This window comes from Artibeus jamaicensis, unplaced genomic scaffold (genome assembly GCF_021234435.1).
Source record: "Artibeus jamaicensis isolate MK-2021 breed Jamaican fruit bat unplaced genomic scaffold, CSHL_Jam_final scaffold_474, whole genome shotgun sequence".
NCBI lineage: Eukaryota > Metazoa > Chordata > Mammalia > Chiroptera > Phyllostomidae > Artibeus > Artibeus jamaicensis.
The window spans coordinates 38348472-38369087 of NW_026522046.1; the positions used below are offsets into that span (position 1 = coordinate 38348472).

At 37.4% G+C, this 20616-nt stretch overlaps 1 pseudogene; it reads right to left on the bottom strand.

Annotated features, from left to right (window-relative positions):
• Nucleotides 1-2508: 2508 nt before the first annotated feature.
• The window catches only part of LOC128626262 (39S ribosomal protein L48, mitochondrial-like), a 34079-nt pseudogene continuing 15971 nt past the window's right edge, over nucleotides 2509-20616 (bottom strand).

Sequence of the window (20616 nt, forward strand, 5' to 3'; positions counted from 1 at the left end):
CAAATAGACCTGTGCATTAATGTTTCATATTCCAGTAGTATTAGAGGTCAGTGAAAGAAATGTCTCTCTTTTAATGATGTGGAGGTAAAAATAGAGAAATGTACAAAGCCCATAATATGTCTGTTACCCTTGTTCTCAGAATTGGAGATGAAGTGCCGCCCAGAGTGATCATGTTGCATGAACAGGTTTCGGAAATACATCAAAAATACCATTGACTTAAATAGAAGACCTAATGGGAGAACAAAAGAATACATGTATCTTTGTCTAAACTGCAATTCTATTCTTTCCGAGATGGCCAATCTCTGGTCAAGTGCCAGCTTGGAAATGAGATCGATTATGAAGATAAAGGATCCATCTTGCTCACTCAATATTTTAGATTATTAGAGTAATGATAAAAATACTATACATGTCACAGCTTAAAATTCAATGCAAAATGTCATCATGCTTTTTATGTTCATGAATAGTGAGAATGACTTTACAAAGTTCAGGTCTAATATATTAACTTTCTTTATATCAGGTATTTTTTTATGTCCAATTGCAAATATGGGACCTGGGATGTACATATACCTTTTTTGAATGTCTGCAACATTCTGATGCTGTAAACCTACGTGTAATTGGTTAAGAGCGGAAAGTGGGGAAAGTTGATTAGATCTGTATCCTCAATGAGAGTCTTCAGTGGATTCTGATCCATCCAAAAGCTAAGAATGCTGCTATGTCCCATTCTGCTCCAGTACTTGGCTTCTTTCTATCATTGTATTGTCCGTCCTCACCTTTCCTACCACAGCTCATTTAGTTAATTGTGCTCTAGGCACATATTCAGGATAGCTGTAAAGTTTTCTTTTAACTGTTTTAAGCCCATGATGTAATTTAATAGTGATCTGGGTAAATCCTAAAATACTATTTTTAACAGAGCAACACCCTAATAAAATGCACTGCCCTGAAGCTTTGTTAAATATGTTGCAACAGTACAGTGCTTGGCTCTAAACCTATTTTGTATCTTACGTTACAAAGTTATGAGGAAATTGCCATTCTATTAATTACAACCAGCTCAAATGTCTCGGGAGGAAACCAGAAATAATTCAAAGAGAAGCTTTTATTTTATTTTTTCATTAATAAATGAACCCTTTAAATGAACTGTTCTTTTCAGTAACCTGTCCCCCTCCACTCTCACCCCATAGGTCTATTGTGATGTGTCTTAAATGTTGCTGTGTTTTATGAATACAAAATGAGGTATTGAACATCAATTGAGTGGTTAGTTGACTATGTTGCTAACGATGTCTATTTTTTAAATTGTCATCACTCTTTCATCACTTTGCTGTTATTTTCATTCTCCTTAACTCAGAGATTGGAAAAAATTTTTGAAATATTTTTAAAGGATTCCTTAGAAGCCCAGTTCATACCAAAGTATTATACTAAGCCTCCCAACATTCTTATAGAGATTTTTGTAGCACTTACTCTATTTAAAAATAAGATTTAAAATACCAACACTTTCAATTTAAATATTTTGACTTTTTATTTTGAGATAATATTATTTATTTGTTTGATTTCATCTTTACTGCATTTTCCCCATGACCATTTAGTCCCCTTATACCTCCCTCCTCCCAGCGATCACCACACTGTTGTCTACGTCCAGGAGTCCCCATCCCTCCACCCCCCACCTCCCAGCCCACCCCCCACTAGCTGTCATCCTGTTCTCCATCTGTGAGCCTGTCTCTATTTTTGAGATAATTTTAGATTTGCAGAAGAGTTACAATATCAGTACATAGAAGTCTGGTAACCCTCCTCCCCCCAGCTTCCCCATATGTTAACATCTTACATAAATATACAATTGTCAAGACAAAGATCATGACTTTGATACAGTTCTAGTAACTAAATTATAGGTTTATTTGGATTACACTAGTTTCCCCAGTAATGCCCCACTTCTGGTCCTGTCTCAAATATCGTATCCTAAGTTGTATGCGTTCATCGTGTCTCCTTATGATCTTCCGATCTGTGACAGTCTCTTAGTCTTTCCTCATCTTTCATGACCTTGGCACTTTCTATTATTATTGGCCAGTTAATTTATTGAATGTCTGTCAATTTGCATCTGCTAATATCTGCCTCATTTCCATCATCGGGTCACACATTACTGGGAAGGATGCTATAGAGATGACATGGCTTCTGTCTGCATTGTATCAGCGAGTGCAGGATGTCGTTCTGTGTTACTGGGCTGTTAACAACAATTCCTTGGTTAAAATTGTATCTGCTATGGTTATAAAATTAAGATCATTATGTTTTTCTTTGTGCCGACTACATATTTTGGAAGAAATACTTCAAGTTTATGCAACTATCTCATTTTCACTTAAATTTTTGCCCACCAATTTCAGTATCCATGGGTGGATGTTGTCTGCAACTGTGAGTTCTAATTGCAGTTTTCTATTTCCTCTAGTTCTTCTAAATTTATTGGTTAGAATTACTTGTAAGAAACAACATTATTTATCAAATACAAAATATTGTTACTCTTTTTCATCAGCAGATCTTCATTAGGTGGAGGACACCTAAGGTTGGGTCAAAGAAAAATGGTGACAGTTGGCAGACTGCCCACAGAGGAGAGCAGGTGTCCTGGCTGTGAGGTGGGACACTTCTATCTGAGGGCCAGGGTCTCCTGCTTAACTCTGACCGCCCCCAAACTCTGCCATTGGCACAAAATACCACCGGTGCTGGCATGAAAGGGTCAGCCATGAGCCAGTTCAATGTGGCTAACAGTTCCTCCTGTGCTGGCTGACTCGAACATTCCCTGGAAGTCTTCTTTGATGTGCTCCTTCACTGACCATTGGACGCCTTCAAGAAGGTTGCTTTGGATTATTTCCAAGAGAATTTCTGCCAGTGGAACACTCAAACCACTGGTCTGAACCATTCCTCACAGGACCTAAGAACTGAGTCCAGGCACATCTGCTGTCGTGGTCCTGCAGCCGCAACACCATGCAGGCAGCTTTCCTCCACTTTCGTGGAGAGATGGTTACAGAAGCCGTGAACATATTGGGCACAACCGTCTGACAGGGCCACGGGGTATGCAGTCAGGCAAACGTTCAAAACCCGCTATTCAGTGTCTGTCCCCACAGGGGTGCGTCTCACTTCCACTTTTCTCCTTGTTTTCTTGGGCTTTTGTGCTTCACTTAGGTGTGTCTCTTCCGGTGTCCTGGTGGGCTTTGCTTTGTAGGGCCGACAGGTGCTCAGCAGAGTGCCACCTGTACAGCAGATGGGATTCTCTCCCGAAGTTTTAACCCTTAAGAAGGGAAAGACTTGCTTAAAATGACCCCTGTTCACCCTTCGCTGCTGCGGCCTGTCATTGGGCTGAGGGTGGCCCTGGCAGCCACAGTCCCTGGGCTGCTGACAACACTGACGGAAGGGCCTCCAAATAAATACAATTATTTATTCAATTTATTGTGATCAACTTGGAATATGGTACTGTCACCTTATTCTTCAGACTATTTTCATTGTTATTGTAGATGCTAATGTTGTTCAGCTCGAACAGCAAAACTTGATCAGGTTGCTCATTCAGTTTGGCTCAAGCAGCTGTCTGACGTGCTCCCATCCCTATTTCTTTGTTTGCTGGTTCATTTGCATTGAGCACTTTCTTAACTTCTAGCACCACAAGATGCTCTAACCTCGTGACACATTTCCCTGCCCTGGTCTTGTAATCACCAAGATCTCTAGGAAGTCATAATTGTTTTCATTAGAAAATGGTATTTGGCAACCAGGAACTGGGAGCTAAGATAGCCATTGCTAGTGAGATGTCACTGCTTTTAGTAGCTTTCAGAGGATACATATAGGAAATATACGTATGTATATTAATACATGCTCTCACACATATCCGTCTCTCTATCTGCCTATCGGTCTGTCTGTCTATGATCTGCGCGTGCACACATACATACACACAATTCATTCTCTCACCACGGGGTTCAGTCTATCTTTTCTCTTATAGCTTCTTGAGAAAACTGGCTCTCATTATCAATAGTATATTTACTGACAGTTATATAATATATGAATAGTATATAACTGACTAAGAATTGCTAGTCAGTTACTAATTAGATAGAATACAGTGTTTGTATATAGTTCATTTTCTCTTTAGCCATACAATATTCTTGTAAAATACTGTTTCCCAAAGTTGCCATGAACAGCTCTTTTCTTCTCCATTTCCTTCAGTGGAGTTATGTGATTACTTGGAATACAGTTAGATTCATTTGCCACAGTTTGCATTCTATTTCATCTTTATACTCGGATTTATTTGTTTTTAACATTTCCATACAATAAGGCTAATTATGGTGCATGGTCTTATTTGTTTTCACAAACACATAGAGCATGCATCTCCATTTTATTTAAAAAAATTTTTTTAGTTTAATTGTTGTTCAAGTACAGTTTTCTGTCTTTTACTCCCATCCCAGCCCACCCCCCCCAGTGCTCCCCACCTCCCTCCCATTTCCACCCCTTTTAGTTGTTGTCCATGTGTCCTTTATACTGGTTCCTGTAAATCCTTCCACTTTCTTAAGGAGATCCATCACCCTCAAAATGCTCTTGGGATACTTTTTTTTACAATTTATCCCTGCCCACATTTTTCTAAACCCTGCCACCATTGATCTGTTTTTCAGCCTTTTAATTTTGTCTTCTTCAGAATCTTATGTAAAGGGATGCATGAAGTATACAGCTGTATATATCTCATGTCTTTTTATTTCACTTCATAGTTTGGCATAATATATTTAAGAGTCATCTGTGTTTTTGCACGAATAAATGATTTGTTTCTGCTTATCATGAATATATTTTCTTTGCCAAGTTTTTAAAAAATAATTCAAATTCTAATAATTTGGACTTGATCTCACTTTTTTAAAAATAAAAAAAATACAGGGCGTGCTTTAAATTTAAAAATATGTGGCATTTATTTTGTTTCAAATGTATACAAAAAGAACTTTGTTTGTTCTCACTTCACTTTCAGCCTAAGCTATTATTAGCAGAGTTCCAGGGAAAAGTGAATAATAACTGGTTTAACTGACATTTAGTAACTGGTATTCAAGAGTGGGTAGAGCAAAGTACAGGAATAATAATTTTCTGAGATTTTTCTTACCATTATATCTATGTCCAAAGACCCTACAAAAATAAGAGTGTAGGTAGAACAAATTTGAAAGTATTATCCCCTGTTTAAATAAAGAGAAGATAGCTCGAAAAAGTCTTATTATTAGCCAAAATAGGCTATCACCATAATTGGAGGCTGGTTTCAAAACCCTAACTCTGATGAATAATTATCATTAGGTATCCATTTATCCACCTACTCATGAGGAATTTAATAATTTCCAACTATTCTTCTAAGTGAAACATTAATAAATAAAATATGGCTCCTATCTTTTTTCTAGGAGATATTTTTATAAATCAATGCCAAAATTAGATGTAATAAGGACAGTGGGGGAATATCTACAGATCATTATATGAGCCTGAAAAGGGCCATCTAGTCAGACCGGCAGTCAAGGACGGCTGCCTGAAAGGAAAAAATTCATAATTCGAAAGACAAAAAGGAAGCCAGATGATACAAGAAGGCAGGAATTTTACTTGCAAAGAACAGCAGCTATAAAAGCACAAATATGTGAAACACATGAGGGATTTTGAAGATGTAACGTGGTTTGTTTAGCTAAAGAGAAGTACAGTGGTGGCTGGTTGGAGATTCTGTTGAAAGGGTAGTAAAAAAACTAGATCACAACAGAACTTATCATAAATTTCCAAACTTTAACTTAAAAACTCTGGAGAAGTATGTAGAGATTTCAGGCCCTAAATAACATGATTATAATTTTAGAAACATCATTCTGAAGATAATGTAGAGGGTGGACTAGTCATAGGGTATGGAAACAGATGAGGCCCAGGAGCCAAATAAAAGGGTGTTGTAGTATTTCAGGAAAGAAGCAGGGAGTGTCCTGAATTAAGAAGTATTTCTGAGACTGCAGTGAAGTGAAGAGACCTAGAGAAACAGGATATAGAGATAGAGATAAAGGTTGAGGACTGAAACCATGAATTCAGGAAAATACATATCAAGAGGGGGCTTATGGGTAAATAGAACTCTCATGCATGCAAATGTGGACATAACAAAAGAGCAAGTGCCAAAAATATAGCACATTTTGTTTGGAATATTCTGAGTTTAACAAAGACATTTGGTAGGCATTTGAATATATAGGTCAAGTGCTGAGCACAGAGGTGTGAGATAGAAATAGAAAGCTGGTGTTCATTACTACACACATAGACTATCTAACAGAACGTTTGAATGAGTTTACTTAGGGAAATGATATAGAAAGGACAGAGGACTATAGATTACAGTACATATAAAGGACAAAGAAAGAAGGATATGCAAGAAGTTGAGAATAAAGGCTGGAGGTTTTGAAGGAAAACAAGTGGTAGCAGCATGAGTATCAAGGAAGATAAAGGATTTCAAGAAGAAAGGAGTGCTAACCTTTGCAAAATACCAAAAAATTTCAACCAGAAACAATTAGACACCATTCATTGTATTGAGAATATGAAGTTACTCAAAGCCTTAGTATTGACCAGTGGTTGGTGTCATGGACTAAATTTTGCCTGCCCAAAATTCATAGGCCGAGGTCCTAATTCCCCAGTACCTTACATTGTGGCTCAAAGATGCTTTAGAGATAGGGCACTAAAGATGTAATTAAGATTAAATGAGGCAGTTGAGGTGAATTCTAATCCAATCTGACTTGTGTCCTTATACAAAGAGGAAATTTGGACCTACGGAGAAGCATCACACATCTGTTCATACAGAAGAACAAACATGTGAAAACACAAGAGGAAGCTCATCTACAAACCACAGAGAGAAGCCTCAGAAGAAACCAAGCCTGTTGATACCTTGATCTCACGTCTAGCCTTCAGAACTGTGAGAAAATACATTTCTGTCATTTGAGCCACCCAGTCTGGGGTCCTTCGTTTTGGTAGCCATAGTGAATGAATACAGGTGAGAAGAAAGGCCATTTTACCAAAGGAGAGAAATGAACACAAAATGGGTGGGGAGGAAGAGGAGATGATGAGTATGGATGTGTCTTAGAAGCTCTATAGTTGGAGAAAATTGCTAGAATAGAGAGAAATTTGAAGTAGAGAAAAAGCATTAGGGTTGGTTAGTTTTGTTTTGTTTAAGCCAGAAAACAAGTGAGCAGGTGTATACACTAGGAACCTATCAGGAGCAAGGGGACTATTCATGGTCCGTGGGTCTAAGAAAACTCAAGAAAAGAATGATCACTTATTCCCACTTATTTTGGAACAACAGATTAATGAATCCAGCACAGGGAAAGCACTAGGGATTATTGTGGAGTGACAAAGGCAAGTAAGGTATAGACGTTTCCTTTAGGAGTTTTCTTTGCTGTAGAGAAAACACCCAAACGTATGACAGAATAGTATACTGAGTGCTAGAAGATACAGAAGATAAAGAAACAAGTGGAAGAAATATCTATCCCAGCTAGATGTAGCCAGGGGCTGCTAGAAGCAGTCTATACCTGACATGAATCTTAAAGGAAAAGAGGAATTATTCAGGAAAAGAAAGGGAAACTATGGCTAACAAAGAATGACAAAATAAGTAGAGCAGTTTTTTCAAAGGCTGGGAGCAAAAGCATAGAAAGATGCTGTTAAGTTGGTATCTGCATCATTTAGTTAATATTTATTTCTTTATATTCTTATGCACTAAATACGATATATCTAGACTAGTTCAATTAAAGAGTATCTGTGTGACTTTAATAACTATGCTAATTTTTTCAATAATTTTATTTGTTTCAATGCAAAACTTAACACAAACAAGATCCATATTGGATTGTGAACCAGAGGATTTCGTTACTGGGATTTAGTTTCCTAGGAGTGCTTTAACACAACACTACACACTTAATGGCTTAAAACAACACAAATGTATCTTACATTTGTGATGTCAGAAGTCTGATATAGGCTAAAGTCAAGGTATCATTGGGGCTATATTCCTATGGAGAGTTGGACCAGTAAAACGGTGTTGGTACAATCTAGATATCATAAAATATATAAAACAAAATGGAGCCACTCATGTCAACTGAGATGGCTGCCAGTCAGCCATGACACTTTGGTTCAGGAGGGAAACTACCTAAGTCAGAGAAGACACATCTGGCAAAGAGACACACCTAAGATATCTGCACACATGGCCAGAGCAGCCATGTCTGCAGAGTGGAACCACCCACCCATAGGTAGGCTCCTGGGGAAATTCCCCACTTCTCATCAGGAGATCCAGGACAATTATCAAGAGACCCAGAAGGGTGGAGTATGCTACCTTCTAAGTATAACTGAGGTGAGAAGTGTCCAGACCACTGCTGAGACACCTAAGCTCCACACCAAAGTGCTACTCCTTGCAACACTGATCTCACTTGGCATTGACCACCAGAGGCTCTGCCCTGCTGGACTGAGGACTTTGTCTGCTCTGGAGCACCTTCCTTGAAAGATGCTGATGACTCCTTTGCCCTCTGTGCTGTCTCCTGGACCTGCAGACTGAGACTCTGGGACTTGAGTTTCTTATTCCCCACTAATTGCTGTGTGTGTGTGTATGTGTGTGTGTGTGTGTGTGTGTGTGTGTGTTATAATTCCCTTTTTTTGTTAGAGTGTGAGTAGGATATTAAAGTATGTTGATGTTCTACTTTGAGTGAACCTGCATTCAGCAAAAGCTGGGTAAATAGCATAGTTACCTTGTGTGACTCTTGTCCATTCCTTGGTGCCAGAATGCTCAGCAGGCAGCCAGCCGAGCAGATGCCCGCTGACTTACAGGAAAGACTACATCACAAACATATGTTCGTGACAATTCCTTTCTGGAGGCCCTAGGGGAGAAGCCATTTCCTTGCCTTTTCTAGCTCCTTAGTTCATGACCCCCTCCACATACTAAATTAAGAAATACAACTGACATGAAATTTGCCCTCAGTCTTTTTCAGTCTTTTGTTTCCTCTGTTATAAATTAGGGGGAGGGAAAACACAGAGATAGAGCTACTTTATCAAACATGTTGAGTTTATACTGGGTTTGCTGGGTTTGCTGATGTTGACCCTGATTGTCTAGCTAAGGTAGTGTTTGCCAGCTTTCTGAACTATGAAGTTACTTTATCAAGTTGCCCCCTTTTCCCATACTTTATTCTTTGGAAAGAAGTCTCTGAATGCAGCCCATACTTAAGGAAAGGAGATGATTCACTTATGTGGGAATCTTCTACAAATTGGATTTATCTTTTCCCACATTTATTAACTTATTTAATCATTTCATTGGTATCTATATGGACTTTGATATTTATTTTATACCTTGGATTATGGCTCAATACTATTTTATTTGTCATATTGCCCAAATTGTTCCAGCTATGCATACAGGTTGCTCTTTCAATTGGTTCCCCTGCCCCTTTGACATGACCCATCAATGTGGGTTTGCTTTCCTTCTGTTTTTTAAAACAGTTACTAGCAGAACAAGATACAATTCCAAACTCATCTTCTATATTTTACTCTACTTGTCAAACACTATTATTAAATAGTATTCACTTCATGATCTCATATTTGAAAAATGAATAGAATTTATGTATCTATATATACAGAAAAGAATATATACTAAATATTAACAGTATATGTAGCTAAGCTCAGTCTGCCTATAGATGCTGTAGCACAAGTAATTATGCTATCTCTGGCTAGTGGTGATAACAGTGATTTTATTTTTTGCATATCTGTTGACTTTGATTATTATATATCACTTGTTCAAAAATCAGTGCATACTGGATGATTAGAAAGGAAATAAAAATAGGCTGGAGGCAATAATAACTTTGTAAGTGAGTGAAACCTATCTTCCCATGGTCAACACACGGAACCAATTTTAAAGAGTTACAGCTGCCCTCTACTGGCCAACACTTCAGACCCTCTAGAGACGGGGTCAGTGTCCTTTCGGAAATGCCAGCCTGCCCTTTCTGGGCAGTGACACTTCTGATATCTCAGAAGTTAAATCTATTTAGCCTTGTGCTACAGCATCTATAGGCAGACTGAGCTTAGCTACATATAATATTAGGGGGTCACTATGTGAACGTAAAAAAATACCTCCCCTCAATGTGAAGTTCATGCCGTGGATTGCGAAATGAATATGTGTGAGAACAGGCCCAGAAAAATACTGCACATGCTGATTGCCAATATTGTACCTCTGGGTCTGATGTTAAAAAAATATCTTTTTGGATGAGAATATTTGGTTCATGACCTCTATGCTGAAAATGTGACCATGTCTGCCACAAAGCTTAAATAAATAATGCTAAGACTTTTCACTGGGAAAAAATGAAGGGAAAAAGAACTTATTTTATGTACTCTTCACTTAAGTTTAAACTGTCGAGTGTGAATTTGTGAGAGAGGTTGAAAGTGTAATAAGCGATTTAGCCAAGAGTGAAATTTATGTCCTAAACAAATAAATATTCAGCACATGTTCTCCTTTGTACTAGGTGCCTCTCTAAGAGAGAGGTTGCTCCGGATTTGGCCACAAACACTGACCGTTTTCTGCCCTTTCTGTGCTTTCACTAGTGAACAGGAACAGACAACAGACAGTAGAAATGATAAGTGCGTAATTCACGGGTAGGAGGCAAAAGAAAAGTGCCGTAGAGTGAGGGCATTTAGAAGGTCAGGGATGGGGGTGGGGACCGGTCACTGTGTTTGACACAGGAGTCAGAGAGGCCTCTGAGAGGGGGAGAGCTGAGCAGAATGACAGGAAAGAAAACCTTTTAAATTGTTTGTGTCATTTTTATATAAAAACCCTGTGGTTTATTATGAATATTCCTAGAATAAAATAAAATTTTATTTGACAATTACAGGCGACATACAATCATACACTAGTTTCAGGTGTATGACACAGTGATTATGCTTTTATGTACCTATGAAGTGCTCAGCCCAGCGAGTCTAGCACCCAGCTGACACTGGACATACGGTCATTATTACGATATTATTGACTGTATTCCCTATGGTGCACTTTACATCCTTATGACTATTTTTATAACGGGTAATTTGTACTTCTTAATCCCTTCCATCTTTTCCACCCAGGCCCCCAACCCCCTCTCATCTGGTGTGTATTAATTTCTTATCTGTGTCTCCGTAACTTTTTAATGAGGCCTCTAGGGTTGCTCCAGCCACATCTTTCACCAGCCTCCTGTGTTTTTACTCTCTTCCAGTCACGTTGGTTTTAGTTTATTTCATTTTTTATAAATCTTTCTTTTAATCATCAAGTTCACGCTCACATTCAAATCCAAACATCTTCTATTTCTTCTCCCTGGATTCTCCCCTCCCCACCATTAATCTCTGTGTTCCCTACACGGTCCTTAATTCTCAAGTAAAATGCCATTTCCTCAAAGGAGTCTCTTCTTTATCACCCCCCTCTTCTCAAACTAACTCCTTGTGTTTCTTCTAATAGTCATCGTCATTGCACTGAAACACCGATTTGTTGGGTGGCTGCGTCCTCCCAGCCCCTGGCCACCCTCTACCACTGGACTGTCAGCGATCTGAGATTAAGCCTTGTGTTCATAATACTGTTCTCAGCATCCTAATATATTTCATGCATGGTAGTCGCTTAATAAATATTTGCTAAACAAATGAATAAATTGTATTCTCTGAATAATTTTGTTTGTTTGTTTTCTTATGTAGGTTGCCTTGGTAATCTGAAATATTAGGAGAAAACTCATGCAGGTGTGCCTTAATAGTGCAAAGTTGCTCTTGTGTCTTTCTGTTATCAGCCACATTTGAATCCCAGAGACAGGAAGCCAAACATAAAGGAGACAGAGATTTCTGAATCAACAAGTTTGTTTATACTGTCTTAGAAACTTCTATTTAAGTACATTTTAAACTGTGGATGAAAAGGGGGCCTATACTAAACCTGACAAGCTCAGGGGAGGCTGCATGGTGGGCCTTACAAACTCAGAGACCTACACCAACCACACAGATGGGACTAAACATAAACATTCTAACTAAGAAATTCTAATTCTAAATTCTGGCCATGCTGGGTAGTTCCATCCTAGGCTTGTAGGCTTCCTTGTCAAAGATCAATCTCTATTTTTGAAATTATCTTTCATTTTTTGGATCTAAGATAGCATACCTTTGAAATGTGAGAGTAATCTCTTTTCCCAGATTCCTTAAGGCACAGCCGTAGGCACCAGAGCACGAGACCCCAGAACTCCGCATTCTCATGGGTTCTGTGCTGTAAGTGTTAACTATTCTTTTTTTAAAAATATTTTTATTTAATTATTGTTCAAATACAGTTTTCTGTTTTTTACTCCTATCCAAGCCCACCCCACCAGTGCTCCCCACCTCCCTCCCATTTCCACTCCTCTTAGTTTTTGTCCATGTGTCCTTTATACTTGTTCCTGTGAATCCTTCCCCTTTTCCCCTGAAATTCCCTCCCCTCTCTCCTCTGGTCCCTGTCTGCCTGTTCAGTGTCTTTGGTTATATTTTGCTTGCTTGTTTGTTTTGTTGTTCAGCTTCCTGTTAAAGGTGAGATCATATGGTATTTGTCTTTCACCGCCTGTCTTATTTCACTCAGCATAATGCTTTCCAGTTCCATCCATGCTGTTGCAAAGGGTAGGAGCTCCTTCTTTCTCTCTGCTGCATAGAATTCCATTGTGCAAATGTACCATAGTTTTTAGATCCATCCATTTACTGATGGGCACCTAGGTTGCTTCCAACTCTTGGCTATTGTAAATCGTGCTGCTATAAACATTGGGGTGCATTGGTTCTTTTGGATGGGTGTTTCAGGGTTCTTAGGATATAATCCTAGCAGTGGAATTGTTGTTAACTATTCTTTACTCACTAATGTAAAAGAAGTATGTGCCTCTCGGTTTTGCTTTTTTATCCAGTCTCAGAGATTCCCCCACTTTGCTTTCTTCCAGAGAAAAATCTCATAAAATATGAATAAACAGATTACAACCAATGAAATTGATATAGTAATAAAAAAAACTACTAACAAATCAAAGTCCTGGACCACATGACTTTACTGGCAAATTTTACCAAACATTCAAAAAGAATGCCTATCTTCCTCAAACTATCCCCCAAAAATCAGGAGAAGGAACGACTCTAAGTTCATTTTACAGTTATTCCAAAACCTTAATTCCAAAACCAGATAAAAACACTGCAAAATATTTATAAGCCAATATCCCTGATGAACATAGATGTTAATATTTTCAACAAAACATTAGTGAACCAGATCCAGCAATTCATAAAAAACATCATATACAATGATAAAGTTGGATTTATTCTGGAGATGTAAGGTTGGTACCATATCTGCAAATTAATAAAAGTAGTATACTAAACAAAATGAAGGATAAAAATGGCATGATTATATCAATAGATGAAGAAGAAAATTGATAAAATGCTGCACCAATTTATGATAAAAACTCAGCCAAGTGGAGATAGAGGGAACATAATTCACCATAATAAAGTCTATACACACCCCAGCCAACATCACACTCATTGGGCAAGATAAAAATGTTTCCCTTAAGATCAAGAACAAGACAGGGATGTCTGCTTTCCCCACTCTTCCTCAACATAGTACTAAATGTCCTAGCCAAAGCAATCAGACAAGAAATGATAATAAAATTCATCTGAGTTGGAAAGGAAGTAAACTGTCACTATTCACAGATGACAGGATATTGAATAAAGAGAACCCTAGAGAGTCCACCAAAAAATTATTAGAAATCACAAATAAATCCAGTCAAGTAGCAGGATACAAAATAAATATTCAGCAATGAGTTGCATTTTTATGCACCAATAATGAACTATCAGAAGGAGGAACCTATAAAATAATCCTATTTACAAATGAATAAAAAATGAAACACCTAGGAGTAAATTTAACCATGGATGTAAAAGACCTCTCTGTACACATCCTACAACACCCAGCAGCCAGCTATGTTCCTTGTGACCAGCTTAGTAACAGGCCATCTTGAATGTCTTCCCCCCCCAACCTTGATGACCTTGTATTGCAATGTTTTTCTAAAACGTTACCACACACAGTTTGCTTCTGGCAATTTTCTAGGGGCGCTCTGACTCTTTCTTCTTCAACAACACAGACACAGATGCCCTGCCAAATAACATATTCATTGATGTCAGCAGGAACAGATGTGCATGTCTAACTATGTTGATTCCATCCATTAGTCTATCTTGGAAGCAGTTAAGAATTTCTGTTCTCTAGCCTCTCTTTCAGTTGGGGACACACATCGAGATGCAGCTGTTGCTCCAGAAGCTACAATTCTGCAGCCCTGCCAACTGGCACATTCCATTGTACAATTAGAATTCTTGACATTTGGAATCCAAACTCCAGTCAAACACATAGCTTACTATTCCTACAGTGATGTGGGGTGGCATAAATGAAAGTGTTTATTTTATGTCCCTGATTAGTAAAGTACTGGAAATAGAACCTTTTGTATAGTCCCTTGCCAGAGATGGACGTTGGCTTTTCGCAAACACTTGGAGCTACCCAAGGAAGCCTGAGGCTTCTGCTGAATCAACTCTGCATAAGTGAGAAGAGAAAAAACATGTTGAACAGTTTGAAAACTGCCCCGCCACCCCCAAATTTAAGTCCTCCAGAACCTCACGAGACCTTATACGGAAAACAAAACCTTTTCAAAGGTCATTGGTTAAAGATCTTGAAAGGAAAACCTTATGGATTTAGCGTGCGCCCTCAATCCACTATGTTCTGTAAAAGAGGAAAGGTCACAAAAACATAGAGAGGAAGGCCATGTGAAGAAAGAGGCAGAGATTTAAGCTATGCTGCCACAAGCCAAAGAATGTCAGTATCCAGCAGAAGCTGGGAGAGGCATCAGGATTATTCTTTGAAATCAGCGTGGCCCTACCAGCAGGTTATTTGGAACTTCTGGCCTCCAGAACTGTGAGAAAATAAATTTCTTATCTTTGAGGCCACTCCTTTTATGGCACTTTGTCACAGCAGACATACAAATCAAAGACAGAACACAACAGGAGATCCCAAAGCTGGTGCAGGATGTGCCAATTGGTTAAGAGAAAGAAGTAAAAGGAGGTTTGGGGAGTGTACACAAAAAGCAAGAAGCTCGATACCACATCATGATTTTGCCTCACTCCACGGCTTTGACCTGACAACTGGAAAAGTGGAGGCAGTCCCTCCATCTGGGTTTGTCAGTTACACCTGCCCAAATTGCATTCCAGGAACAAAGAATTTCTTGATACTAAATAGATTAAATTGTGTATCATATGGGGAAGTGATATAGTCTTTCATGGCCACATGCACCAGTCTTGAAACTAATGCTTTAAGTAATGATTATCTTATCAATCTACTAGAATTCTAAGTCATTGTGTTCTTTGTCAACTGGTTATTTTAAACATATTAGGATTCTAGAGGTGTTATAAAAATTTGATGGCTACAGTTGATCATTTGACATTGCTAAGTAAAGAAAAACTTTAAATTCCTCTATTACGTGATGAGTTAAAAAGGCTTAACAAAATTTAAGAACTGAAGGATAAAATCATTAATGTTAAATATACTACTAGACCAATTTCATATGATTTCAAACATCATAGGTGTGATAAAGTTTAGTGCCTAAGGCTGAAACTGATATAGAAGTCTTAGCTTGCTTAAATTTTAAGCAATGTTCTACCTCTAAAATATTTTAACTTGTTCTACTTCTCTTTATAATTTTTTACTACTTTTCCATAATTTGGTAACTCTCAGTATGAGAAAAAACTATGAATATAGAGCAAACTTATGAATTGGAAATATTACATGCTATTTCTGACTTACTCTATAGTTTAACATCATATACAGCTGCATTATTCCCAGCCGTGGACAATTACACAGGTTGCTTCTAAGCTCTTTGAGTTTTCAGACGTTACACTAGATACAATGAGCCATCATCAACCTAACAATGGTTGTTGATAACACTGAATGATCTCAGTTTACTTTATTTGGATATACTAACTTCTATGAAGCCATACAAAGAAGCCTTCGTGTAGCTGGAATATTTTACCATTGAGTCCAATTGTCTGCTGGAGAAAGACACCAACAAATCCAAACAAGCTTACACAATTAAAAAACTGAACATCATTGAAGAATGAATGACAGAACCTCAAATGTGTGACTAATGGTTCATTCACAGCTGTTGTGGTTTCTGTCTACTTGGCAAAATATTTCATTCTAGCCTTTACCTACTCATTCCAGTTGGAGCAAATTCCTGCAACATCCAATGGCCTTTGTACAACACTCCATGGTCGTGTATTTTTAAATTGATTTTACTCATCCTCCTACGGTTATAAAAAAAAATGAGGTAGACAACTGATTAAAACCTACAGAACTTTAGTTCAAAATTTTCCTAAAACCTTTACTGTCGAATTACTTTTTGTAACAAAAGGCTACTTTATAATGTTTGCAATTATTCTATGTTTTCTAATACTGTCTGAGGACCATTTCTTGATAATGAGACATTTTGAGATAGGTAATTTTCAAAGCTATGTATTCCATTATTCTTATACAAAAATGAACTTACTTATAAATAGACATCCACCCACCATCAAAGGGGTCACTCAGGCCTACTACAAACCAACTAAAATGCTGACACATTTTCCATGAGTCTCTGGGTCAAATAAGTGGATATTACAGTTTTTACCTGATTTTAACAGAAGATTCTAACTTTTGCAAAATGGGTTTACCCTGTTTGGGTAAACATTTCTGACTACAGGCTGTACCTGTGATTGTTTTGAATTTCATTGTGTTTTTATCTGTAATTAGGCTAAACATACTTCTGGGGGAAAAGTACTATTTTCTCCATATGGCTCATCAAAAGAATAATTCAAAAAGTGTGTGCACATGTGTTTCAAGGATTGAGCAGAAATTTGTAGTAACAACAGACACAGGAGAATTAACCAATGAAACAGTTCTTTAGTTTTGTGAAAAGATTTCTCTTTTCCTTGGAGAATTCTCTCTTTCCAGGCTATCCTTATCACATTTTTTGCACTTCCTTCTTGAATCATGGGATGTCTAAAGTAATGGATCTATATTTCAAAGATGAGCTAAGTCTTCAGAATTACTTTTAAAGGTGTTTTTGGCCCAATGAATACTCTGTTGAATCATATAAGGCTAAACATTTAAAATTTTATTCTTATGATTTCCATACTTTTTAGTCAATAACTTACATATTGCCGGAAGAAATGTGACTTCAACTATAATAGTCACTTGAAGAGAAAAAAATAGAATATACATAAGAATTATACTTTGATTTAAAAAGGAGTTAAATGGAGAATATCAATAAATGTTGTTTAAATTAAATTTTAGCCAGAATCCATATATTGATCATGTTTTTAAGAGAAATTTAAGATGAAAGAATTGGCAATTACAAATCCCTCTCGCAAATCCCAATTTTCTTTCTGAAATTTAATGTTAAACTTACACAACTCTATTTTATATCTAATAGGTAAACACAAAATTTAAACTTTTACAGTAACTGAAAATAAAGACATTAGCACTAATTATCTTAATGAAATTGTTTTTACCTAGAAATAATTGCATTGTACATTTTGAAAGTCACAGTGTACATTTAAATTGTACTGAATATAAACTCTATGCAGTCAACAAATACAATTCTCAGTCCACCACAGACAGATCCTATCAAAGGGGAGACACAGTGAAAAGTTTTAGGTGTTGCGTGTTGATAGAGGATGTGGGCTAGAAGAGAAGAAAGAAGCTTTACTACACAGATGAGAACTGAAAAATAAACAGAAATTTGCTAGGTGGAGAAAAGAAGAAAGGGGGTTCTAAACAAAAGAATAAAATGTAAAAAGTCCTGGAATCATGACAATATAAAGCATTTTGAGAAAGCAGGAAGGAGATAAAGGTGGAGATACAGAGAGAGAGATGCTAGGGATAGAGATAAATATAGAGAGAGAGATAGAGAGAGAGTCAGAGAAGTAGGGGGAGGGGAGGGAGGAGGAGTAAGGGTTTTCCAACACAAACATTTTCCTTTTCTCAAGAGCTACAACCTTGATTGGCCACAGTGTTAGTAAACAAGCCCAATGGCTTAGGAGAACAAACATTTGAGTGCTTAGTCAAATTCGCCTGTGAAGCCATCTGGTCCAGGACTTCTGTTTTCTGGGAATGTTTTCATTACTGCATCTATTTCATTAGTTGTTATTGGTCTATTCAAGTTTACTGGTGCTTCCTGATTCAGTTTTGGAAGATGGTATGTTTCTAGAAATGTTACCATTTTGCCCAGGTTGTTCAGTTTATTGGCATATAATTGTTCATAGTACTTTCTTACATTTTTTTGCATTTCTGTGATATCAGTTGTTACTTTTCCTCTTTCATTTCTGATTTTATTTATTTGGATCCTCTCTTTTTTTCTTGATGAGTCTGGTTAAAGGTTCATCCATCTAAAAAAGAAGGAACTCCTACCTTTTTCAGTGACATCGTTCGATCTGGAGATTATTATGCTAAATGAAATAAGCCAGTCAGTGAAAGACAAATACCATACGATCTCACTTATAGGTGGGATCCATTTAGCAAAAGTAACTAAGAAACAAAATAGAAACAGAAGTATAGCTACATGGAACAGGCTAACAGATGTACGTGCAAAAGGGGAAGGAGGAGGCTGGATGAGAGGTGAAGGAGTCTACGGCCATACCACCCTGAATGCGCCTGATCTCACCTGAAAGAAGGTGAAGGAATTAGCTGAAGAACATGTAGGCATGACCCACAGACACAGACCACAGTGCGGTGCTGGTCTAAGGTGGGAGGGGTCTGAGGGGAGGTGGTCAGAGGGGGAGAACCACTGTAATAGCGTAACCAATAAAAAATAAAAATTTTTGAGTGCTGCTTTGGATGGGGGATGTTTTTCTGTTTTTTGAGCAGTCCCTCCTCCTGAAGGGAGTGCCCATAGTGGAACACCTCCAGCTTTTCACAACCCCTCATTTTCCCCATATAAATTATTTGTCAAGTTTGTGATCAGCCTTAGTATACTTTGTTCTGTTCTGCCATCTCCTGTTTTTAAAAGGTATCCTAAAGACAGCAGAGTTAAAAACTGCTCAAGGCCGTGGATAAATTCCAGAGTCTAAGTAGTTTCTCTGTGTCAAAGCCTTAATCTAAACCAATGCTTCCTGACACCAGCTGGGCAGGGATGTCTGATTCTGGATTTCTTCAAGAAATTTGATGGTGAAGGAAAGAAAGAGGGAAGGAAAGACTATAAATTGAAGGTTAGGTTCATGAAAGTTATCTATTGGATTTTTCTTTTTCAGTTTGAAGAATTTAGGGTATGCTTATTGTTTAAAATGATTCACAAGGGAGAAAAGGATTAAAAATATGAACAGCATGAGTTGGATGAAGAGCAAAACTTCATAAAGCAAAAGGTGCATGGGACCAGGCACACAGGAAAGAGTGTTTCTTCTTCTAGAGAGGAGAGTGTGGGCACTAGTGAGGGAACTACAGAAGCGGGAGAAATGGAAATGGGGCCAAATTACAGTTTACGACACCTGTTTGCACCTTGGAATATAAAGCACAGTTATTTCCTAAAACGTAAAAGTTGTGAAAATCAAGCTGAGATCTAAAATCAAGTAGTAAAAGTTGGACAAAGCAGCCAAAGTTGGTGTCTTAGAATGTGTATTTCTCTATTATTATCACTATGTGTAAAGCAAACATTTCTTTAGTTCCTTTGAGTAGCTATATTTTCTTAAAGAAATATGTACTAATGCAACTATGTGTTAACTGACTGAAATTGATCTAAATAAATCATTTGTTATTTTTCATTAAATTCTGTTTCTGTATGTTCTCATATTTTGTTTTCTGCAGGTTTAATTTGGGTCTTTGATTACTTCATCAAAATGACCTTTTGGGGCACTTAAACTATTTAGAGGATAATAAATCCAGTTGATAAATCCCATCTACTCCAGTGAAAATGAGCATATATTTCTGGAAACACCTTAAGGCCCTATGCAAATATTTTAAATGAAATGAAACTAAATATTTCTGATATAAATCACACAGTATTTCCCTGACATTAAAAGTTTACAGCATCTATTAGGGAAATATGACCTGTTCTATGCCAGAATATGCTACTCTTAGTTTATGGAGGAAATTTCACGTATGAAAGTTTCACCTTCTGATTCACACTGCTTGACTTGTAAATGGTATTTTAATAGCAGTGTTGGAATGAATCATCTATATCAAAGAACTATTCATTATAAGGTGTTTTATACATTCCCATTTCATATAAAAAATAGAGGTGGGGTTAGAATGCCTTCAGTGAGTTTGCTTCTCCTGCTTTGAGTGTGTAATTGTGAGTCACCTGTGAGCGAAACTGGAATGTGACATCTTTAATGATGCATCTTCAGAGCAGAGCAGCATGGGAACTTTAAGAAAGTAGCATCTTCAGTGCAGTCAACTCTGTAAGATTCTTCTTTATCCTGATGGTTGGCTTTGATGGACTATTCCTTAAAATACAACTGCTATGTAAACATACTTATATAAATATATATAATTAAAAATGTATTTAAATTATCTAATGCATTGTTTGGGATTCTTAAAACTTCAATATCAACCTGTTTTTAAACATATATAAGATTATATTTTTATATGTGTATACATATGAAGGAAGA